The sequence below is a fragment of the Mauremys reevesii genome, linkage group 14, assembly GCF_016161935.1.
Source record: "Mauremys reevesii isolate NIE-2019 linkage group 14, ASM1616193v1, whole genome shotgun sequence".
In the NCBI taxonomy this organism is placed as follows: domain Eukaryota; kingdom Metazoa; phylum Chordata; order Testudines; family Geoemydidae; genus Mauremys; species Mauremys reevesii.
Window position 1 is genome coordinate 4,608,142 of NC_052636.1, and position 24,699 is coordinate 4,632,840.

At 51.4% G+C, this 24,699-nt stretch overlaps 2 protein-coding genes and 1 long non-coding RNA gene across 3 annotated transcripts in view; 2 read left to right on the forward strand and 1 right to left on the reverse strand.

The window, feature by feature from the left end:
* The window catches only part of LOC120381416 (zinc finger protein 271-like), a 1,091,725-nt gene that overhangs the window by 668,907 nt on the left and 398,119 nt on the right, over positions 1-24,699 (reverse strand). The window lies entirely within an intron of this gene.
* Positions 1-24,699, forward strand: part of LOC120381435 (zinc finger protein 850-like) — a gene marked incomplete at its 5' end in the record, with an annotated part of 117,533 nt that overhangs the window by 16,286 nt on the left and 76,548 nt on the right. The gene's annotated exons all lie outside the window — the stretch shown is intronic.
* On the forward strand, positions 7,392-24,667 carry LOC120381474. The gene is made up of 3 exons (XR_005588072.1): positions 7,392-7,433; positions 24,130-24,243; positions 24,608-24,667. It is a non-coding gene; the product is annotated as an uncharacterized LOC120381474 (long non-coding RNA).

Consider the following 24,699-nt stretch of genomic DNA (forward strand, 5'->3'; position numbering starts at 1 on the left):
AAGGCTGCTGGCCACGGGGCCAATGGATGTGGGTGAGCTGGGTAGGATCTCGGGAGTCACATCTCAGGGATCTGCCCCGCTCCCCAGCACTGCTCCAGCTCTGAGCTGTCTCCACTGCCTGGGACCTGTGGGGTCCCACCTGCCTCCCCGGGGGAAGAGCCACCTGGGACTGGTGCAGAGGCTGGGCCAGTCTCAGCCAGTCACAGGCGACAGTGGGGGCGGGGGGAGGCTCAGCTGGGTCCTGAGGGAGCCTGGCCCGGGTAGGCTCTGCTCCTGCTCCAGCCTGGCTGCTTCCACCACTCCCAAGGGGCCGGAGTTCTCCTGCCCCAGGCAGGGGCGGCTCTACCTTTTTGGCCGCCCCAAGCAGTCATGCGCGGGAGGCGCCCCGGAGCTGCGGGAGCAGCGGACCTCCCGCGGGCATGACTGCGGAGGGTCCGCTGGTCGCGCGGCTCGGCTGGACCTCCCGCAGCTGCGGACGGTTCGCAGGTCTGGCGGTTCTGCTTGAGCTGCCGCAGGCATGCCTGCGGGAGGTCCAGCCGAGCCGCGGGACCAGCGAACCGTCCGCAGTCATGCCTGCTGGAGGTCCACTGGAGCCGCGGGACGAGCGCCCCCTCCGCAGTCATGCCTGCGGCAGGTCCGCCGGCCCAGCCTGCCGCCCCCCCGGGAAAGGGCCGCCCCACACGCGTGCTTGCCGCGCTGGGGTCTGGAGCCGGCCCTGGCCCCAGGACCAGCTCTGGCTGCGCTGCCAGCTCAGCCTGGCAGACACAGTCACCTCCCATCAGGGCCGGCTACTGTGGCTGGGGGTTAGGGTGTAGGAGAGTAGGTCTCTAGTGGGTCTGGGTAAGTGCTGGGCACTGGGGGGTGGGGAGATCTGTGTGTGTTGGAGGGCTGTCAGTGGGGGAGATCTGTGTGTGTGTGGGCGCTGGGAAGTGTGGGGGTCTGTGCGGGGCCCTGTGCAGTTGTGGCAGTGGGGGGCACTGGGCAGTGAGGGGATCTGTAGGGGGGCTCTGGGTGGGAAGGTGTGGGGCACTGTGCAGTTGTGGGAGGGCGGTGGGGGTCTTCAGCTGGGGGGCACTGGTCAGTGAGGATCTGTGGGGGGTTCTGAGTGGGTGAGGGAGTGATCTGGGAGGGCACTGGGCAGGGGGTTTGTGGGGGTCTCTGGGTGGTGCGGCACTGAGCGTAGGGAGTCGGAGGGGTGCCAGGCAGGGGGTTTGTGGGGGTCTCTCGGAGGTGCGGCGCTGGGCGTAGGGAGTCGGAGGGGTGCTGGGCAGAGGGTTTGTGGAGGTTTCTGGGTGGTGCGGCGCTGGGCGTAGGGAGTCAGGTGCCGGGCAGGGGGTTTGCGGAGGTCTCTGGGTGGTGCGGCGCTGGGCGTAGGGAGTCGGAGGGGTGCCGGGCAGGGGGTGCGTGGGGGTCTCTGGATGGTGCGGCGCTGGGCATAGGGAGTCGGAGGGGTGCCGGGCAGGGGGTGCGTGGGGGTCTCTGGGTGGTGCGGCGCTGGGCGTAGGGAGTCAGAGGGGTGCTGGGCACGGGGTAGCATGGTGCAGCATGGGCCTGGCCCCCAAGGGGAAGAAACACAATGGCAGTGCAGGGCTGGGCTGGACAGGGTGGGTCTGGCAGCTCCCGGTTTGTGAACAGTGCCCTTGTACTGGGCTGGGGGGAGTGGGGCTGTCCCTGCCGCACTCGGGCTCCCGGCCGGAGCAGGGGCCGCCCCGCAGCGCTGGCACAGACCGAGCGGCGCTGCGGGGTCGGGGCTCGGACAGGCGGCGGGGGGGGGCGGTGCCTGGAGCCCCGGGAACCCGCCCCCCCCCGGGCTGACACGCGGCAGAACCGAGACAGCCGGTGCCCCCGCCCGACCCCCAGATCTGCGCGCGCAGCGGGGGCTCCCGAGGGGCCCCTGTTCCCCCAAACGGGGTTTGTCCCGCACAGGGTCTGGCAGCGGCTCCCCCATTTCCCCGGCCTCTCCCCCGCCGCCCCCTGCAGCAGCTCGACCCCCCCCCCCGCCAGGGGATTGGTGCCCCGCGCCGCCCCTGGCCGCCCCCCGCTGCGATTTGCCCCCCGGGGCATTTCAACCCCCAGCGGAGCGGGCAGCGGCGCGCCGGGAGCGGTGAGGGCAGAGAGCGGGCAGCGGCCACAGCGGCGGTTACTGCGCAGGCTCCGCGCGGCTGCGCATGCTCAGTGCAGCCCAAGTAGCTAATCCGGAGCGGGGGCTGTTTCTGGCGTTACACCGGCCTCGTCACGTGACTCCTCCCCCGCCCCCCCCCCGCGGGGTGCGTCACTTCCGGCCGCTGCGGAGGGAGGCTCCGGGCGCGCGGCAGAACCGGTAAGAGGCGAGCGGGGCGCGGGGAACAGACACCTGGGCCCGAGACCCCCCCCGCCCTGGGCCGGGCCGGGGGTCCCGGTGCGGCCTCCGTAGCGGGGGGGGGGGGGTGAGTGAGTGTGTGTCCGTGTCTCGCCCCTGCCCCTCCCCCCCGGGCTCCCCGCGGCCCGTGTGAGGGGGCGGGGGAACCGTCACTGCCCGCGTGCGCTGGAGCGTCCCGTAAAATCCCCCCCTGGGCCCCGCCCACCGCCCCGCGCTGGGGGTTTGTCTCCCCGCTGCCGGGGGCGGAGTCTGTGACCCGTTTTCCCCCCAACTCTCAGACACGGATATAAAATATCCCCCCCCGCCCCGTTCTCCCGCCTCCGCTGCTGCCGCCGGACCAGGCCGCGCGCGGGGCCCCGCCCGGATCGACCCCTGTGCCCGGGTCCCGCGGGACGGGGCCTTGGGGGCAAATGGCGCCGCTTCGCCCCCGCTTCTCGGTCAGACCCTGGTGGGAACCGCTCGGATCTGATCCCTGATCAACACCTGCCCCGGGGGGGGGGGTTGGTTTTTTCCCTGAATTGCCTGACGTGACGTTATGTTGTGGTGGGTTTTATTCCGTGTGATTTGAGGAAATCAGTAACTTTTTATTAATGCGAATGACACTCAGCAATAAGAGAACTTTTCTTCTGAAGTATTGTGAGCATCACACACCAGTAACACTCAGAGAGAGGTCAGGAATCAAAGCACCGTAGCCCTGTAGGAAAGAGAATTCTGGAACAGGCACCTTTTATAAGCAAGATATTTTACTTACAACTGGGCTTTAATTTGTGTGGAAAGAAATACTTTACGCAGCACAAAGGAGAGTTACAAAAATGTATTACTCTTCATTGGCTCGACACACAATATCCTCCCCAAAATTCACCTCAGGAGTGTTGATTGGAACTCGTGTAGATGAATTAATTTTCTTGTTATCAGTTGCTTACCTTGTGACATGTATTCTCTGCAAATCTCAAAGATTCATATAAAATACCCTAAAAATTTGCCCCACTTTCTCTCTACTTGTCTATTTCTAAGTGACTATGCCCTGAGTTTTTCCTTGTCTCTATTTATAAATTACTAAAAAAAATAAATCTCAGGTTCTTGACTATGGATACAAAATGTGTCCTTATGTTGTCCATTTCCTCTTTATTCGTTTATCAAATATTGATGTGAAATACACTCAGATTTTACCCCATATCAACAACTGATATAAAATCCCTCTGATGTTCCACTTTCCTTTCACTAATTTACAAAAATGGATCCCAAAATCCCTCTGATTTCCACCCTTTCTTTTTCATTTCTGAACACTGATCTCAAATCTCAGGTTTTCCCTCTCTCTATGTCATCATCAAATGTCAATTAAAAATCCTCTTCGGTTTGGGGCTGTTCCCCATGTCTCTAAATCCCAGCAACTTCTTCATTGGAGGGAACCTGTTGCCCTGAGTCATTCTCCATCCTGGTTGGTGCAGGGGGTTAAATTGCCCAGAGATCATCTTTCCCGTCTCCTTTGAGAATCATTTCTTCCTCCTTTATCTGTGTTAAAATGTTTGACGAAGAAAGAGACCAGACACACGTTTAATACCCATCAAATTCAGAGGCCTCCCCATGTTTGGGGATCAGTGTTTCCCAGCTGATAACAGGAGAGTTGGCTGAATCCTTTTCTCCAGCTGGCACGGGATGAGAAGGTCTCTCTGAGTGCAGTGTGGGTCCAGAAGTTTCCCAAATCCCATGACAAATGCTCTTCAGGAGGGGTTGCTTCCCGCAGTGCTAAGATGTAGCCACCTTGGGGTTGGATCCCTTTTCTTTTCTCCAGCTGGCACGGGATGAGGAGGTCTCTCTGAGTGCAGTGTGGGTCCAGAAGTATCCCAAACCCCATAGCAAATGGCCTCTGTGAGGGGTTGATTCCCCCTGTGCTAAGATGCAGCCACTTCTGGGGTGGATCCATGGTGGCCATTATTTGCTAGTGACAGGCCATGGAAGTTTCTTACCTTTCTTGCCCTCCAGGCCTTCCATTCTCCTGTTAAAGAAGCATCCCCCAGGGCTCCCTCTGTCTGTGCGACTGGCCAGCAGGAGGCGGTGATAACTTTCTATCCATTTATCAGACACTGTGAGGTAACACTATTGCTCTGGGGGAAGGGGTGTATGTATGAGGAGATTGCAGCTGGATATGAAGATGCATTGTGGTGGGGGGAGGTGTTTGGGTGGCTGGGCAGGGGTACCTAGTCAGGTTGGTGGGTTCTGGAGGTTTGGGGTTTTGAGGGGTTGTTGTGATGTTCCCAGCCCTGAGGCTATGGGTCATGAAGGTGGGTATCGCTGGGGGCCTGTTGGCTGCAGAACAGGGGGAGGGGGGTGTCTCTGGGGAGGCGGGACAGGAAGTTAGAGGGAGCCTGGTGCTGTGCCTGGGGCTCTGTCTGGGCTTCCCCAGCTGGCTCCTGGGATCGCTGCCGTGCCCAGTGCACAGAGTGTGTGTGGGAGAATCCCCAGCGCTAGGCCAGGGGGTGCCCCTGTAAGGCATCAGGGGATCCCGCAGGGGGGCGGAGGGGGTGCCAGGCAAAGAGCAGGGCAGATCCTGCGGGGGGGGGGGGGGGATCCTAGGCAGGCAGAGAGGGACTGAGTTCCCAGTGGGTGGGTCCCTGGCTGCTGGGGGCTCTTGGTGGGGGGAACCCTCTGGGATTCCCAACCTGACAGTCATGGTCTGGTGGGGCTTCCCTGGCCGGTGGGGCTTTGAGGGGTATCTGGGGTCCCTGGCTGGGGACTCTGGGGGCTGCGTCCCAGGGAATAGCTGTTGGGCCCCTGGCTGTGGGAACTTCTGCTAACCATGATCCTTCTCTCTGATCAACTTGTGCCAGAGTCCTGGCTCCAAGCACTGCCGGGCATTCCCCAGTCACAGGCCCTGTCACTGTGATAACTTTCTGTCCACTTATCAGTCACTGTTCGTGTGAAATCACAGATTTTGCTTTTCTCCTCTTTTGAAAACTGCAGGAACTTTTGGTTCCGTTAGGAAAATTTGTGCCCCCCAGTCCTTGTCCTCGATCTGGGGGGTGAGGGAGGTGGGAAGGGGGTCAGCACTGCTGCACAATGGTCTCTTCCACAGCGTTCTGGACTCATTCTTTCTGAACTCTGGTTTCATTGAGACCAATGTTAATCCAGAGTCACTGTATGGAAAGACAAGGAGTGACTCCGAATCGACAGTGGGGCAAATGAGATTAGCAGTTCTCCCTGTGAGGAGGGGCTCTCGTTAGCTGCTTTCCCCAGGGAGCTAAAGGAGGGAAGCTGCTCAAACGCTCTGTCCCTCTCTGCTCAGGATACTGGGGTTCAGCTTCCTGGGTCAGACGCTGCAGCCTCCATTGTGATCGGGGAGACCAGGCTTAGCAGCTGCTGCTCCCCCAGCGGGGTTCTGTGCTGGGAAGTGACCTGAATTAAAGCTGCTTCTCTGCCCGGCCCAGGGGATGACTTTCTCCAGCTGGTCCTAGCCCCCTAGGGCAGCCCTGGGCCCTGTTAATACTAAATTCTGAGCCAGACATTCCAAGTAACTGAAAGAAACAAAGGGAAAATGCTGGGGTCTGGCCTTAAAATGACTCTACACAAACAGACCCCCCTCGTTTCTCATCCAATTAACAATTGCAGGAGCAAATCCAGCCATGGGGGAGCAAACTACCCAGGAATGGGACTTTCCTACCAGACGGGCAGGGAGAGGGGAAAAGGAGATAGAAGGAGAAAGAAAGACTGAAAGGGGCTGTGGGAGAGAAGAGTTTGGAGAGAGATTTCCAGATCTCTAATCTGCCCAGACAGATGTATTGCTGCACCCTGGATAGAGTCACTTTCCTGTGGAAAAGATGAGAATCAGACAGAGGAAAATCCAGTTCCTGAGTCCATATCCCTCCTGCTAGGGTGTGGCTGCCATGGGGTCAGTGTCTGAGGGGATCCCCCACAGTGAATCCTTTGGTTCTGCTTTTTTCTAGCCTTGTGTTCAGAGACTTTGTTAGGGGGTGAGGGGAGGGAGAAGGGAGGTTAAAAATGTCACTGTGGGCTTAGCCTGGCAGGAGAGGCCAGGTCTACACCGTATAAAGAGATCAAGCCTTTCTCAGCATGGCAGACTCTAGGGTGTCTGTGTGCGGGGAAAGGGCCTGGGGGAATCATGCTGTGAAATGAATTAAAGCCTGTTCTGAAACCTTCACAACTGCCCTTCTCGCCCTGCCAGGCTGCGGAATAACGTCCATGTTTCGCTCCAGTTCATCCCGTCCTCTCGTTGGACAGGGGAGAGAAATTGCTGCAGACGAGCCGGTTCAGGTAGGTATTATCAGGGGGTTGCTGGTGGGTTCCTTCAGCGGGGGAGAGGGACAGCAAATACGTGGGAGATGGGAAGGTTTGCACAGGCTGGTTTGCAGGAAATGCACAGGGTGGAGAAAGGGAGGAGGACAGGGGTGTGCTAAACCTGCTGGGAGTTATTTAATATGTGGCCTAGATTCTAGGAACAGACCCAGGAGGTTCGGCGGTGGAAATGCTCTAGTTTGTGGAGCAGAAAATAACCCAGCTGCATGGGGCTGGGAAAACTGACCAGACTCATAGTGCTGGAGCCCGACCTGACTAACCAGCGGCTGCTGTGAGATATGAAGGGGGGCACCCACCAGTGAGGCTTGAGGAAGATTCCCCTCCCTTCCCATCCAGCTCTTCAGAATGGGGAGGATGTTGGGCTTCCTACCAGGGAGCTGTCCCTGGACCCTGCTAGGGGCCCCATCTCCTGTATCAGTCGGTGGCTAGTAGGTGTGTGATGGGTCTGCTGGGAGAGAGGAGGGGCTCTCGCTTCGTCCCCTCCCCCTGGTGTTTCCTGGATGCTCTGAGCAGGGTGGGGGTGGGACTCTGTTGACTGCAATCCACCCAGAGTTTCTGTTTGGCTCCTGTTCTCCATGTATAGGGGGGCTCTGAGTGGGGCAGCAGTTACTGAGTGTTGGACTCTTGCTCTTTCAGGGGCCGGTGACCTTCGAAGAGGTGGCTGTGTATTTCACCAGGGAAGAGTGGGCTCTGCTGGACCCCACTCAGAGAGCCCTCTACAGGGATGTCATGCAGGAGAACTATGAGAATGTGACCTCGCTGGGTAAGGGTTCCTGTCCCCTCTGTTCTTGGAAGGGGAAAAGAAGGGACATGGTTCACGGCAGCCCCCCTATGCCACCTCTGCTCTGCCCTGTTTCAGCATCACCCCAATATGCCAGTGACACACAAGCTACCAGAGACCCTCCCCTGCTGCAGAACACTTTGGGAACAGAGCACAGGAGCCGTATCGCACAATGTCAAATATCTCCTGTTTCCTCAAGTAAAACTGAGGGTTAGGTGCGGCATAATCAGCAGAAGCTTCCTACCCCTGACCTCTCAAACCCTGAGCCTTCTCCACCCAGACCACAATTATGCTTGGGGTGTAACGAGCAGGCTGCTGGAGTCAGCTGCTGATCCGGGTTACTTATCACACAGACAGTCCGTGCATCCTTGAATGCTGGCTGGGGGTATCCAGAGAAGGAAGCTCAGTGGCGGATTTAGCGTTAGTGGGGCCCTGTGCTCAGCTCCATTTTAGGGGTCCCTCCTTGGGACATAAGCAACAAAAAGATCACCCTCTCTTATTTCCCTCCCACCCCCATTTTTCATTCTTTTTTTTCCCCCTCCTTCTCCTATAAGTAATAGGAAGTAAATGAAAATAAAGTGAGGTACATTGATTGTTTTTGTCGTCTAACCGATTTTTCCACAGACCACTTGAAAATGACCGAGAGTCTTGGTGCACCACTTAATGATCTTTCCATATATTGTTTGTGCCGTTAGCTAACTATTTTAAAGTGCTTTGGATAAGAGCCCTTTATTAAAAATTAAAAATGTTGGAGTGCAGGGTCTGGCCAGGAGTTAGGGTGTGGGAGGGGGCTGAGGGTTGGGGCAGGGGGTTGGAGAGTGGAGCACTTACCTGGAGCAGCGCCTGTTTCATGCGAGCAATGCAGGTGGGGATGTGGGGGGGCAGGAGTCAGGGCTGGGGGTGTGTGATGGGCAGGGGGTGGGGGATAAGTGGTTATGGGTGGTTGCAGGAATCAGGAGGGCAGGGAACTGGGGTGTGTTTGAGAGGGGTGAAGGAGGGGGGGGGGGGGTGTGGGGGTGAGGGTCAGGGAGAGGCAGGGTGTTCAGGGTGCAGGAGTCAGGGCTGGGGTGTGTGATGGGCAGGGGTGGGGATAAGTGGTTATGGGTGGTTGCAGGAATCAGGGAGGGCAGGGAACTGGGGTGTGTTTGAGAGGGGTGAAGGAGGGAGGGGCTGGGGGTGTGAGGGGGTGCAAGGATCAGGGAGGGCAGGGTGTTCAGGGTGCAGGAGTCAGGCCTGGGGGGGCTGGGTCTGGGTGGGTGTTGGGGTGCAGGAGCAGCTGGAGATGGGGGTGCTGGGTCTGGCCTGATTTTTGGATGCTGGTGGGGGCTCTGGGTTGGGGCAGGAGGTTGGGGTGTGACGTGCTTACCTGGGGCAGCTCCCTTGTGGTGTGTGGGGTGCAGGTGGCAAGGTAGCGGGGGGTGTGCAGGAGCTCCCATTTGGTGCTCAGGGTGCGGTTGAGGATGTGTGGGGGGGGTGCAGGAGTCAGAGCAGGGGGTGTGAGGGCTCGTTATGTGAGAGGGGATGCAGGAGTCAGGTCTAGGGCTGGGAGGGTGGGCTGGGGTACTGGGGGTGCTCCCAGCCCCCTATCCTGAGTGGCTCAAGCAGGGGCTGGGGGGTATGTGATAGGGGAGTGCTTTGTAAAGCAGGGAGCAAGTGACCAGGGAGCTTTCCAAACAGGGCTGCTAACGGGGAGTTTTGTGAGGGAGTTTGGAAGGGGAGTGGGAAGGGGGCGAGGTACTCTTGCCATTCTTTAAAACATTTAAGCTATAATACAAACTTCTTGATTGAAACAAAAACCCTGTTAACCTAGGTGGCTGTAAGAGAGAATGCAGGCAGAAGCCCAGCAGCAGAGTGGGGGCTATCCTGTTTATTGCTCTCAATGTAGCATGTATGATTACCTGCCCTGTGGGCGGGGGGCTTACGTGTGCATTCGGTGCAAGGAGCTCCTGGCCCGCAGAGACCGCGTGGAGGCTTTGGAGGCCAGGGTGATGGAACTGGAGACACTAAGGGAGGCAGAGAAGTATGTTGATGAGGCTTTCCGGGACACTGTAGATTTCTCCCACCTCCGGTCAGACAGCCACTGCGCTGTTGAGGAGGATGAAAGGCCCAGGGAAGGAGAGCTGTCAATGGGAGCAGAGGGAAACCTTCCCATAGTTGGGACCCTCCTCCCAGATGGTGTTGAGGTAACCTCTTGCACTGAGGTTACCTCTCCGGGGAGGGAAGCCTAGGCATTAAGAAAAGGCAGCTGTTAGTAATGGGAGATTTGATCATTAGAAACAAGGATAGCTGGGTTTGTGATGACCCGGAGAACCGTATGGTGACTTGCCTGCCTGGTGCAAAGGTTGCTGATTTCTCAAGGCATCTAGATAGATTTATGTGTAGTGCTGGGGAGGAGCCGGTGGTCGTGGTACATGTAGGCACCAATGACATAAGGAACGGTAGGTGAGACGTCCTGGAGGCCAAATTTAGTCTGCGAGGAAAGAGACTGAAATCTGGGACCTCTATGGTGGCATTCTCAGAAAAGCTTCCAGTTCCACGCACAGGGCCAGGTAGGCAGGCAGAGCTTCAGAGTCTCAATGCGTGGATGAGATGGTGGTGTAGAGAGGAGGCGTTTAGATTGATTAGGACCTGGGGAAACTTTGGGGATGGGGGGCCTATACAGGAAGGATGGGCTCCACCTAAACCAACGTGGAACCAGACTGCTGGCACTTAACATGAAAAAGGTTGCAGAGCAGTTTTTAAACTAAGAGAATGGGGAAAAGCCAATGGCTGCAGAGGAGCTCGTGGATTGGACAGAGACTTGTCTTAGAGGGGAGTCTAGTGATAGAGATTTTCTAGTTTTAGTCAGGAAGAGAGGCTGGAAGAGGATAAAGTAGGGGCCAGATCAGACGAGAAGCATTCACACACACAAGAATCTGACACATCAGAAAAGGGCAGACAAATAAACAGTGGCAAATTTTTCAAGTGCTTGTACACAAATGCCAGAAGTCTAAATAATAAGATGGGTGAATTAGAGTGCATCACAGAAATCTGGTGGAGTGAGGACAATCAATGGGACACAGTCATTCCAGGGTACAAAATATATCGGAAGGACAGAGCAGGTCATACTCGGGGGGTGGGGAGGGGAGTGGCACTGTATGTTAAAGAAAATGTAAACTCAAATGAAGTAAAAAATCTTAAATGAAACCACATGTTCCATAGAATCTCTATGGATAGTAATTCCATGCTCTAATAAGAATATAACAATAGGGCTCTGTTATCGACCACCTGTCAAAGACAGTGATAGTGAGGATGAAATGCGAAGAGAGATTAGAGAGGCTATCAAAATAAAGAAATCCATAATAATGGGAGATTTCAATTATCCCCATATTGACTGGGTACATGTCACCTCAGGACAAAATGCAGAGACAAAATTTCTGGATACTTTAAATGACTGTTTCTTGGAGCAGCTGGTACAAGAACCTGCAATAGGAGAAGCAACTCTCGATTTAGTCCTGAGTGGAGCGCAGGATCTAGTCCAAGGGCTAACTATAACAGGACCGCTTGGAAATACTGACCATAATATAACAACATTTAACATTCCTGTGGTGGGAAGAACAGCTCAACACTGGCATTTATTTTCAGGAAGGAGAACTGTGCAAAAATGAGGGGGTTAGTTAAACAGAAATTAAAAGGTACAATGACTAGAGTGAAATCCCTGCAAGCTGCATGGACACTTTTCAAAAACACAATATTAGAGGCCCAAATTAAATATATACCCCAAATTAAAAAACACAGCAAAAGAACTAAAAAAGAGTCACCGTGGCTTAACGACCATGTAAAAGAAGCAGTGAGAGATAAAAAGGCATCTTTTAAAAAGTGGAAGTCAAATCCTAGTGAGGTACATAGAAAGGAGCATAAACACTACCAAATTAAGTGTAAAAATGTAATAAGAAAAGCCAAAGAGGAGTTTGAAGAAGGGGCTAGCCAAAAACTCAAAAGGTAATAACAAAAGCAGGAAGCCTGCTAAACAACCAGTGGGGCCACTGGACGATTGAGATACGAAAGGAGCCCTTAAAGACGATGAAGTCATTGCGGAGAAACTAAATGGATTCTTTGCTTCAGTCTTCATGGCTGAGGATGTTGGTGAGATTCCCAAACCATTTGTGGGTGACAAATCTGAGGAACTGCCACAGATTGAAGTGTCACTAGAGCAGGTTTTGGAACTACTTGATAAACTTAACTGTAACAAGTCACCGGAACCAGATGGTATTTACCAAGAGTTCTGAAGGAACTCAAATGTGAAATTGAGGAACTATTAGCTATGGTTTGTAACCTGTCCTTTAAATCGGCTTCTGTACCCAATGACTGGAAGATTGCTAATGTAACGCCAATATTTAAAAAGGGCTCTAGAGGTGATCCTGGCAGTTGCAGACTGGTAAGTCTAACGTCTGTACCAGGCAAATTAGTTGAAACAATAGTAAAGGAATAAAATTGTCAGGCACATAGAAGAACAAAAATTGTTGAGCAAAAGTCATTATGGTTTCTGTAAAGGGAAATCATGTCTTACTAATCTATTAGAGTTCTTTGAAGGTGTCAACAAACATGTGGACAAGGGGGAATCCAGTGGACATAGTGTACTTAGATTTCCAGAAAGCCTTTGACAAGGTCCCTCAACAAAGGCTCTTACATAAATTGTTATCATGGGATAAGAGGGAAGATCTTTTCATGGATTGAGAACTGGTTAAAAGACAGGGAACAAAGGGTAGGAATCAATGGTAAATTTTCAGAATGGAGAGGAGTAACTAGTGGTGTTCCCCAAGGGCCAGTCCTAGGACCAATCCTATTCAACGTATTCATAAATGATCTGGAGAAAGGGGTAAACAGTGAGGTGGCAAAGTTTGCAGATGATACTTGTGACGATGCGGTTCTGATGGGACCCAACTGAGAGTGACAAATCGCTTAAAACAGGGCAGTTACAGCCCAAGGCTGGGATTTTTCCACCTCTAAGGCAAGGCAAACCAAACCAGCCAGACAAAGAGGACTTTGGTTGAGAGCTAGAATTGCTTAAATGGAATCAATGACATGCAGTAATGGCAAAGTTCTTAGTTCAGGCTTGTAGCAGTGATGGAGTAAATTGCAGGTTCAAATCAAGTCTCTGGAGTACATCCTCCTCTGGGATGGGTCAGTCACTCCTTTGTTCAAAGCTTCAGTTTGTAGCAAAGTTCCTCCAGAGGTAAGAAGCAGGATTGAAAACAAGATGGAGATGAGGCATCAGCCTTTTATAGGCTTTTCGAGGTGTAAGAACCTCTTTGTTCTTACTGTTAAATGACAGCAAAATGGAGTCTGGAGTCACATGGGCAAGTCCCTGCATACTTTGCTGAGTTACAAGGCGTATCTGCCTTCTCTCAATGGGTCAGTTGAATAGCTGATCGTCCTTAATGGGCCATCAAGCAGGCGAGGCAGAGCTAACACCAAGTTGTCTGGGGCCTTGTCTACACTACAAGACTATTTCGAATCAACTTAGTTCGAATTTGTGGATTCGACCTTATGAAGTCGAATTTGTGTATCCATACTAAATACACTAATTCGAATTTCTGAGTCCACATTCACGGGGCCAGCGTCGACTTTGGAAGCGGTGCACTGTGGGAAGCTATCCCACAGTTCCCGCAGTCCCCGCTGCCCATTTGAATGCTGGGTAGAGCCCCCAATGCCTGCTGGAGGGAGAAATGTGTCGAGGGTGGTTTTGGGTAAGTGTCGTCATTGAACCGTCAATCACAACCTCCCTCCCTCCCTCCTTGAAAGCGCCTGCGGGCAATCTGTTCGTGCACTTTTCTGTTCAGTGACAGCGCGGACGCCACAGCACTGCAAGCATGGAGCCCGCTGCGATCATCGCCGTTTTCTCCTCCTCGCACTTTATCGTCCACCTCTTCCACAGTCAGCTGCTGAGAAATTGGGCTACTTTTCAATGGTGCTGCAAGCACCGGGGGACCGTAGGGGACGTTTTACCAACATGAACGTCGGGTGGCCGGGCAAGGTTCATGATGCGTGTGTTTTCAGGAACTGTGGGCTGTTCAGACGCCTGCAGGAAGGTAGTTTCTTCCCGGACCTCGAAATAAGTGTTGTGGATGTGCAGATGCCTATAGTCATCCTCGGGGACCCAGCCTGCCCGCTAATGCACTTGCTCATGAAGCCCTATACAGGCGCCTGGGACAGCAACAAGGAACTCTTCAAACACCAGCGAGCAGCGAGACCTGTGACTGTTCATTTTCTTGACAGAGAAGCTGAACCTGCCCCTGTTTCTTTACCCAGTTACTGTTGACTCTCCTCCTCGGTTACATACCCCGTTCACCCCGTTACCCCCACTTCCAGCACACGTGTAAAAATAAAATACATGTCCCATTATTACTTAAAGGTTTCTTTATTCATGACTTTTCGTGAAAGGGTTGAAACTGGGACGCAGACTGTGCTGGGTAGGGTGTGCGGTGATGTAAAGACCGCCTCTAAACTCAAGGAATGACAGGCTCCTGCTCCTAGAGCGGTCCGCAGTGCCGGAATGCTTCTTTCAACGGAGCCTGCCATCCCTCTTTATGGAATTCTGTCTGCGGGCGGATATGTGACCTTGTGCTGGAGGAGGACGGATACAGATTCCTCAGCTGCGTGACTCAGCGGTCCAGGACAAGAACCGCTGTATAAGATCTGTAACCGCCCTCCCCTGCTGCAAAGTCACATCTCCCCCACCCACACAGATCCTGGAAACCACCTCCCATACCGACCAGGGTGCCTACTGACTGCACCGTGTGTGTGACCCGCTGCTGATCCTGTCCCCGTGTCTGTACCCTGGGAAAGGTGACTGTCCTATGCAATTAACCACCCCCTTCCCCACGCCCCCCATTCGAACACAGTATCCTTTGAAAAAACATAACGGAAACTAATTAACAGCAAAGCATTTTTATTAATTACGTAGACAGTTAGGGGATGGGACTGGGATTGGGACTACTGTGAGTCTGTAAGTAAAGGACTTCGGCAAATGTAGGGTATGAGAGCTTTTGGGTAATTGAGCACTGTGCTGTGGTGCTGTGACAGTATTCACGTCCCCGGCCGCCCCTCCTCCTGGTTACTTTGGGTGAGGGGGATATGGGACTTTGTGGCGGGGGAGGGCGGTTGCAGATACACTGCAGGGGGGCTCTGTCCTCCTGCGGTCCTGCAGAACATCCACAAGGCGCCTGAGCGTGTCCGTTTGCTCCCTCACTAGTCCAAGCATTGTTTGAGTCGCCTGCTTGTCTTCCTCACGCCACCTCTCCTCCCGTTCGCTGTGTGAGCGCTGATACAGAGAGACGGTCTCCCTCCACTGTATCTGCTGGTCCGCCTCGGCTAGGTAGCAGCCCATACATTCCTCGAACATCTTGTCCCTGGTCTTTTTTTTCGCGCCTAATCTTGCCAAGCCTCTGCAGGGGATGCTGTGGCAGGTCTGGAGACAGTGGAAGCTGTGAGATGGGAAACAGGGAGTGAATTCCTTGCAAATATACATTTTTGCGAACAATTAACTGAGTCTAGGCTGTCTGTGTGAATTCTTGGTTGAGAGCCCTGTGCCTGCTGGGGCACAAATCATTTTTGCGGTGGATTCTGGATAAATGTCGCCATTCATTCCTTCCTCCGGGAAAGCAACGGCAGACAATCATTTTGAGCACGTTTTCCATGAATTGCCCTGGCATACGCCATAGCGTGGCAACCATGGAGCCTGTTTTGGATTTTGTGTATGTCACCATATGTGTACTAGATGCCGCTGACAGAGGCGGGCCAGCAGCGCTGCACAGCAGCATGCTTTTGCTTTTGCATGATAGCAGCGATGGTTGTTTTCCCTTTTACTTTTCACTTTTCCCTTTCACTTCTGGGGGTGGGTGGGGGGTGCGCGCAAATTGCAGAACTATGCCCTGACCCACCGTGGACACTGTGTTTGACCCTAGAAGCATTTGGAGCTCATCCAAGAATGCAAATACTTTTCGGAGACAGCAGGAACTGTGGGATACCTTGCGTCCTCATTCCCCCCTCCCTCCATGAGCGTCCATTATATTCTTTGGCTTTCCGTTACGCTCGTCACGCAGCTGCGTGCTGAGTCTGTGCTATGCCGTCTGTCCGTAGATTTTTTAAAAATACTTTGGGCCAGGCGTAAAATTACATTAATTCCCCTAATTAGATGCAGGAGTCTCCGAGCGAGATCACCCTGAGGATGGTCACTGAAGGAGATAGAGAACGCATGCTGCGTGAAAGCTAGCATGAACCAGGGCCCGATGCAGCCGTGCTCGGGGAGGCAGTGCTCCATGAGTAATTCATGAAAGCCTCGCGCGGAAAAGTATGCTACCACGGAGCACCCAATAAGGCAGCTCTCCCCAGGAACCTCCTGCTGATGCTTTCCGATTAACGGAAGGAGAGCTTCGTTGAGATCTCCCTGGATGATTTCTGTTCTATCCCCATATATAGAGAGACCTCCTTTTCACACACTTAAGATTCCTGTTATATTAAGAATAAAAGTTAACATGGTTAAAGCACTTACCGACTGATCCTTCCCCTGATTCAGGATCCGGGTTCATGGCCGGGGAGGGTTGGTAGGGGATCTCCGTGACGGTGATGAATAGATCCTGGCTGTCGGGGAAGCCAGCGTTGTAAGCGCTGTCGCCTGCCTCGTCCTCCACAAACACTTCCTCATCTTCCCCGTCCGCGAACATCTCCGAGGAACTGTCCGTCGACACTGTCCCATCGTCAGAGTCCATGGTCACTGGTGGGGCAGTGCTGGCAGGCTCCGTAGCGTCCGTTTGCTGCTTTGATTTTTTGGTAGCCTTGTCTGGGGTCCTTTGTTTTCACGCGGCGCTGCGTTGCATGACGGCTGTATCCTCTGTCTGGATCATGGCTCTGGAGACCTTCTCGTACGTCTTTGCATTAAGTTTGTTGGAGCGCAGCTCCAAAAGCACAGACTCCTCGCCCCACACACCGATCAGATCGAAAAGTTCCCGGTCAGTCTATGCTGGGTCCCTCTTTCTATTCAGATATTACATGAACTCCTCTGCTGGAGAGCTCTGCATCGCTGCCGGTGCTGCTGAGCTCGCCCCGATGTCCAACCACGAAATGAGATTCTAACTGTCCAGAAAGGAAAAGGAATTCAAATTTTCCCGGGTCGTTTCCTGTGTGGCTGGTCAGAGCATCGAAGCTCGGACTGCTGTCCAGAGCGTCAGAGTGGTGCAGTGTGGGATAGCTCCCGAGCTACTAAGTTCGATTTGCATCCACACCTAGCCTAATTCGAGCTAGCCAGTTCGAATTTAGCGTTACTCCACCTGTCGGGGTGGAGTACCAAATTCGAACTAAAGAGCCCTCTAGTTCGAATTAAATGGCTTCCTGGTGTGGACGGTTGAGCGGTTAGTTCGAATTAACGCTGCTAAATTCGACTTAAAGTCCTAGTGTAGACCAGGCCTGGGATGTCTCCCAGAAGCACAGCACACTGTCCAGCACACTCCTGAACAATGGGAGCTCATATGAAATCTGTTGTTTCATCAGTGGAAAATGACATGCACCAGCCTTGTTATTCCAAATGGAGTTTCCAACACACTTTAATCCAAACACACTGGTTTGATAAAAAAAGGAAACAAAATTTTTAACTACCGAAAAAAAAGATTTGAAGTGACTACAAGTAATGAGGCATAAAAGCCAGAATTGTTTATGAAAGAAATGCAAAGATAAAACACAAACTAATGTTTAACCTAACAAGCTAAAAGGGATTTAAAACAAATGTTTCTCTCACCATGTGCTGAGACAGGCTGGTTTTCCTTTCAGCCAGGACTCCCCCTAACCTGCCCCTGCTGCCCACATTCAGTTCTTCAGGAGTTGTCATGAGCAGAGCGAAAGGGGGAGAGAGAGAGTCTCATGCATTTTCCTCACCTCTTTTTATAATTCAGTCCTTTGTACTAGAAACCACTTCAGTTCTCAGCTGAGTCATGGTGACAGGCTGTCATAGATATGAGCTTCAAGTGTCCCTGTGATGGAATGTAAATGTCTTCTTCACACCTTCCCCCTGGTGGAGAATGGCTATTTGACCAGCTGTTTGCCTTGCTGTCTCTGAGGAACTTAAGGTTAGGGTTGCAGCTTTTTCAGTAATATCATACCGTAAAATCTCATCACTTTCCATACAATGTTGCTACACATTGTAACAGGAGTATCAGAGGGGTAGCCGTGTTAGTCTGGATCTGTAAAAGGAGCAAAGAATCCTGTGGCACCTTATAGACTAACAGACAATTAGCAGCATGAGCTTTCGTGGGTGAATACCCACTTCTTCGGATGCAAGTAGTGGAAATTTCCAGGGGCAGGTATATATAAGCAAGCAAGAAGCAAGCTAGAGATAATGAGGTTAGTTCAATCAGGGAGGATGAGGCCCTGTTCTAGCAGTAGAGGTGTGAAAACCAAGGGAGGAGAAACTGGTTCTGTAGTTGGCAAGCCATTCACAGTCTTTGTTTAATCCTGAGCTGATGGTGTCAAATTTGCAGATGAACTGAAGCTCAGCAGTTTCTCTTTGAAGTCTGGTCCTGAAGTTTTTTGCTGGAGGATGGCCACCTTAAGATCTGCTATTGTGTGTCCAGGAGGTTGAAGTGTTCTCCTACAGGTTATTGAATATTGCCATTCCTAATATCTGATTTGTGTCCATTTATCCATACAAACGGACTTCACTAAAATAAGACAGGAGATCTACATTACTCACTTCTCCTTTCTACAAAGGAAAAAGGACTGTAAGCTGTCTAAACTCCTACCTGCTACGTGGGGCCACAACTGTGGTACCCCTAACCCACCCAACAATATCGTCAATCTATCCAACCACACACTCAGCCCAGAAGAAAAGTCTGTCCTATCTCAGGGACTCTCTTTCTGCCCTGCCACCCCCACCAACATGATACAGTTCTGCGGCGATCTGGAAGCCTACTTTCGCCGTCTCCGACTCAAAGAATACTTTCAGGACAACACTGAACAACACACTGATACACAGTTACCCTCCCACCAACAGCACAAGAAGAAGAACTCCACATGGACTCCTCCTGAGGGTCGAAATGACAGTCTGGACCTATACATTGAATGCTTCCGCCGACGTGCACAGGCAGAAATTGTGGAAAAACAACATCGCTTGCCTCATAACCTAAGTCGTGCAGAACGCAATGCCATCCACAGCCTCAGAAACCATCCTGACATTATAATCAAAGAGGCTGATAAAGGAGGTGCTGTAGTCATGAACAGGTCTGACTACCAAAAGGAGGCCGCCAGACAACTCTCCAATACCAAATTCTACAGGCCACTTCCCTCAGATCCCACTGAGGAATACACTAAGAAACTGCATCATCTACTCAGAACGCTCCCTACGCTAACACCGGAATAAATCAACATACCCTTAGAGCCCCGACCAGGGTTATTCTATCTACTACCCAAGATCCACAAACCCAGAAATCCTGGACGCCTCATCATCTCGGGCATTGGCACTCTCACTGAAGGACTGTCTGGATATGTGGACTCTCTACTCAGACCCTATGCCACCAGCACTCCCAGCTATCTCCATGACACCACTGATTTCCTGAGGAAACTACAATGCATTGGTGACCTTCCAGAAAACACCATCCTAGCCACCATGGATGTAGAGGCTCTCTACACAAACATCCCACACACAGATGGAATACAAGCTGTCAGGAGCAGTATCCCTGATGATGCCACAGCACAACTGGTTGCTGAGCTCTGTGCCTTTATCCTCACACACAACTATTTCAAATTTGATGACAATATATATCTCCAGATCAGTGGCACAGCTATGGGCACCCGCATGGCCCCACAATATGCCAATATTTTTATGGCCGATCTGGAACAACGCTTCCTCAGTTCCCGTCCACTCACGCCCCTTCTCTACCTATGCTACATTGATGACATCTTCATCATCTGGACCCATGGGAAGCAGACTCTGGAAAAATTCCACCATGATTTCAACAGCTTCCACCCCACCATCAACCTCAGCCTGGACCAATCTACATGGGAGGTCCACTTTCTAGACACCACGGTGCAAATAAGTGATGGTCACATTAACACCACCTTATACCGAAAACCTACCGACCGCTATGCCTACCTTCATGCCTCCAGCTTCCATCCCGGGCACACCACAAGATCCATTGTCTACAGCGAAGCACTGAGGTACAACCGCATCTGCTCTAACCCCTCAGACAGAGACCAACACCTACTAAATCTCCACCAAGCATTCTCAAAACTACAGTACCCGCAAGAGGAAATAAGGAAACAGATCAACAGAGCCAGACGTGTCCCCAGAAGCCTCCTACTGCAAGACAAACCCAAGAAAGAAACCAACAGGACTCCACTGGCCATCACATACAGTCCCCAACTAAAACCCCTCCAATGCCTCATCAGGGATCTACAACCCATCCTGGACAATGATCCCACACTTTCACAGGCCTTGGATGGCAGGCCAGTCCTCGCCCACAAACAACCTGCCAACCTGAAGCATATTCTCACCAGTAACTGCACACCGCACCATAGTAACTCTAGCTCAGGAACCAATCCATGCAACAAACCTTGATGCCAGCTCTGCCCACATATCTACACCAGTGACACCATCACAGGACCTAACCAGATCAGCCACACCATCACCGGTTCATTCACCTGCACGTCCACCAATGTAATATATGCCATCATATGCCAGCAATGCCCCTCTGCTATGTACATCGGCCAAACTGGACAGTCTCTAAGGAAAAGGATAAATGGACACAAATCAGATGTTAGGAATGGCAATATTCAAAAACCTGTAGGAGAACACTTCAACCTCCCTGGACACACACTAGCAGATCTTAAGGTGGCCATCCTGCAGCAAAAAAACTTCAGGACCAGACTTCAAAGAGAAACTGCTGAGCTTCCGTTCATCTGCAAATTTGACACCATCAGCTCAGGATTAAACAAAGACTATGAATGGCTTGCCAACTACAGAACCAGTTTCTCCTCCCTTGGTTTTCACACCTCTACTGCTAGAATAGGGCCTCATCCTCCCTGATTGAACTAACCCCGTTATCTCTAGCTTGCTTCTTGCTAAATATATACCTGCCCCTGGAAATTTCCACTACTTGCATCCGAAGAAGTGGGTATTCACCCACGAAAGCTCATGCTGCTAATTGTCTGTTAGTCTATAAGGTGCCACAGGATTCTTTGCTGCTTGTATTGTAACAGGAGGCTATTCAGTAGATTATGTCTTTTCAAATGGTACCTCACAAGCCCTACAGTGATAAATGAAGGGGAGGGGAGGGATCTCCCTTTTATAAACACCCAGCCAGCCAGTTGGCTGTAAAATCCCTGTTGGTGCGAGTTCTCTGCTTGCTCTACCTCTAAAGGGTTAACAAGCCAACAGGGTTTAAAAAAAAAAAAGTATTGGGGACCTGACCAAAAGAGCCAATGGAAAGGCTAGAACTTTGTTAAATGGGAAAGTAACTTTCCCTTTGTCTGTTGTTCTCCGGAGAAGGCGACACGGAGTAGCAATGCTGTTTATGGCTTGAAGCTGGTATGAAAATTCATCTTCCATACCTAGAAGAAATGATTTGGCCAGGGAATGTTTAGACAGACACAATCAGGTTTATTTTTTATTTTGGCTTTTGGATCTACTCGGTGCTATCCCAGATGCTTTTGTTTGCTTGTAAGCTTTAAGCTGAACCCCCAAGAAAGCTATTTTGGGTGCTTACAAACATTTTCTTTTAAGATCTAGCAGAAGCCTGAGTTCCAGATGTATTGTTTTCCTTTTCAGTTTTACTAAAATTTACCTCTTTTAAGAACAGGATTGGATTTTTGGTGTCCTAAGAAGTTTGTGTGTGTTGTTTGATTAGCTGGTAGCCACAGCTAATTTCCTTTGTTTTCTTTCTCAGCTCTTTCCCAGAGGGGAGGTGAAAGGGCTTGAGGGTGCCCCAGAGGGAAGAATTCTCAAGTGCTCCTTCCTGGGTCCAAGGGTTTGGGGGGGTTTTGCATTTGAGTGGTGGCAGCATTTACCAAGCCAAGGTCAGAGAAAAGCTGTAACTTTGGGGGTTTTAATACAAGCCTAGAGTGGCACAAATTAATCTGTAGAATCCTGTCGGGCCCCCACTTTCTGCACTCGGAGTGACAGAGTGGGGATTCAGCCCTGACACATACTATGAACAAAATTGATCATAATTTTCTAGAAGAGTGAACATAGGGGAACAGACTAGCACAGTGTCTGTGTGTTCCCAACATATATGTGGGTATTCTAGTCCCTCACAAGCAAGGTGTTCGGCATCTTCAAACACCTGAGGAACCGGTCCTGGGAATTGACTGGTTTATTAAGTGACACTGTATGGAATTGAGAGACACTCTATATTATTATTATTTTATTATAAATACTGTGGCAAATTGCCAGTACTGTTATGCTGGGTCTCAGATTTCTCTTCTTTGGGAAGGTTCAGGGCGCCATTGCTTGCCTCCTAATCGGTATTTTAATTACCCCACTAGTGTCCTTGAGGAGGGAGTGGAGAGGAGGGACCTGGGCCCGCCTCTTCTCCAGGTCCCAACCCAGGGGCCCTGAGGTTAGTGGTGAACCACTTGTACTGGCAGTTCCTTCCCATGGGCTACTTCCCTCTCCTGCCCTTCAGCTTGTGGAGGGGCTTCTTGCCCTCCTTCTACACAAGCCAGGTGCCCCTTACCTAGGGTTTTTGGATTTCTCAGCCCACCGCAGCACTCCTCCAAACTTTCTTTTTGTCTCTCTTCAAAACTGCTCTCTGCTCCAACCAAACCTTCCTACTCCAACTCCCCACACTGTCTGGCTGAAGCAGGGTTTTTTATCACCTGACTGCTGGTGCTCTAATTGGCTTCAGGTGCTCCAGTTAATTTGTAGCAAACCTTCCTCCCCTTGCAGGGAATAAGGCTCCCTGCTAACACTCTCCTGCTGCATCACAATACCAATATGATGAAATTGCAATGAATTGTGCTATATATGCCATGTAAGGAGTCAGTGAAAATGTTATGAGTTTTCACGTATGATAATCTTGTTTCTATCTTTGTATTGTGAGTTACAGATATGTAGGGTATATCTGTATTCCAGACTTGTGCATTGTTTCTGAGTGACACCCCCAGATATATTTGCATCAGCCCTGCCCAGCCTGTTCGATGGCCCAGCCAGAGTCATCAGCCATACAATGAACCCATTGAAAGGATTAAGGGGATACGCCTATTGAGTCAGCAAGACATGCAGGGTTATGCCTGTTGTGGCAAATTGCCGGCACTATTATGATGGGTCTCCTGCTTTCTCTTCTTTGGGGGGGGGGGGGGTCAGAGCACCATTTCTTGCCCCTGAATTGGAATATTAACTGCCCCACTAGTGTCCTAGAGGAGGGGAGTGGAGAGGGATGGACCTGGGCCCACCCTCTACTCCAGGTCCCAGCCCAGGGGCCCTGAGGATAGTGGTGAACCACTTGAACTGATGGTTCCTTCCCCTGGGCTACTTCCCGCTCCTACCCTTCAGCTTGTGGGGGCTTCCTGCCCTCCCTCTGTACAAGCCAGGTGCCCCTTACCTGGGGTCTTGGACTTCTTAGCCCACTGCAGCACTTCTCCAAACTTTCCTCTGCTTCCCTTCAAACTGTTCTCTGCTCCAATACCAATCCCCTCTGCTCCAACTCCTTCCCTGTCTGATTGGAGCAAGGGTCTTTATCAGGTGACTGACTGCAGGTGCTCTAATTGGCTTCAGGTGTTCTAGTTAATCTATAGCAAACTTTCTTCCCTCTGCAGGGAATAAGGCTCCCTTCTAACCCTCTCCTGCTGCCCTCTGGCCAGGCTGTATCACACTGTGTACTGAGAACTCCAAGGCTTTTCCATGCCATGTGCTGTGAAGCTTGTGTTTGGGACACAGGAATTAGAAGCCACTTGGCAAAAGAAATATAAAGGGCAGCTGCATCATCTCCATTTTGTCTTCAATTCCTCTTCCTACCTCTGGAGCAACTTCTCTACAAACTGAAGGCTTGAACAAAGGACTGAATAATGTGGATGTGTACCAGAGAGCCTTTCAAGCCAGAAACTCACCGATACTGCTAAGAACCAGATGTATAGATTTCTGAATGTGTCTGACTGCTTTCCCATTTAACAACTCCCTTTTTCTTTCTTTCTTTCTTTTATAATAAACCTTTAGTTCAGATGCTTTCTTGCTTATAAACCTTTAGTTTAGATGCCAATGATTGGCTGGCATCGTACTATTTTGAGTAAGATCCAAACCTATACTGACCTGGTGATGTGGCTGACTCTGGGGTCAGAAGAACACTTTGTTTATGTGAGCAGAGTTTTTAAATAACCTCTCACTGTGCTGGACCTAGGTGCTGATTGGGAGTCAGAGAACTGGGATGCAATAAAGGGGGCCGTGTGATTTCTTTTTTCAGTTTCTCGATAACCAGTGTGGGGGATCAGAAGCACAGTTGGTGACTGGTCGGTGAGTTTAACTTCTGTGTTAACCACCAGTTTGGGGAGCCTCTGCTCTCCCTTTTTCAGCCTGCCCCGGTCTTGGCATTTTCAGTGAGGACTAGCCCAGGCACACCGGGTCACACTAAATATTAAAGTTAAATTAATAGAATGTTTTTTATGACAAAGTTTTATGAAATCAACGGAACTCCTTTGTTTTCTTTCATCTGAGCAGGGTTTCCATTTTCCAAACCTGATGTGATCTCCCAGCTGGAACAAGGGGAAGAGCCATGGGTCTCAGACCTGCAGGGTTCAGAAGGAAAACAGACCATGAGTTCTCTCTGCAGAGGTGAGGAAACATTAAACCAACTCTGAGTGTGAAAGTGCCTGAAGGAAACATCTGGGATGCCCTACAAAGCCCTTGAGAGGTTTCTCAGTTCATTATTGTTGCCAGCAGGGGTCATATCCTCAGGGTAACTATAGCTCATGGCTTCCCATAGATTCTAGCAGACACCAGGCAGTAGCTTCCTCCCTTCCCCCTGCGTATTTGGATGGCATTTGAAAGCCAGATTTCCCCAAAACAGGAGTGAGGAGGGGATCAGAGTATGGGGGAGTTCAGTTTGTGATTTTTATTTGACCTCCCTCCAGCACTTAGTTTGTTTTGGCTTTTCACATTTCAACCCTGTTTGATGTTTCTGTCTTTTTCACCGCAGGTGATGCAATGGCATGTGAGAAAGAGGAGCAGAATTCTCAGCAGAAAAATGTTCACCAAGTGGATAAACACAGAGCATTATTGCAAAGATCA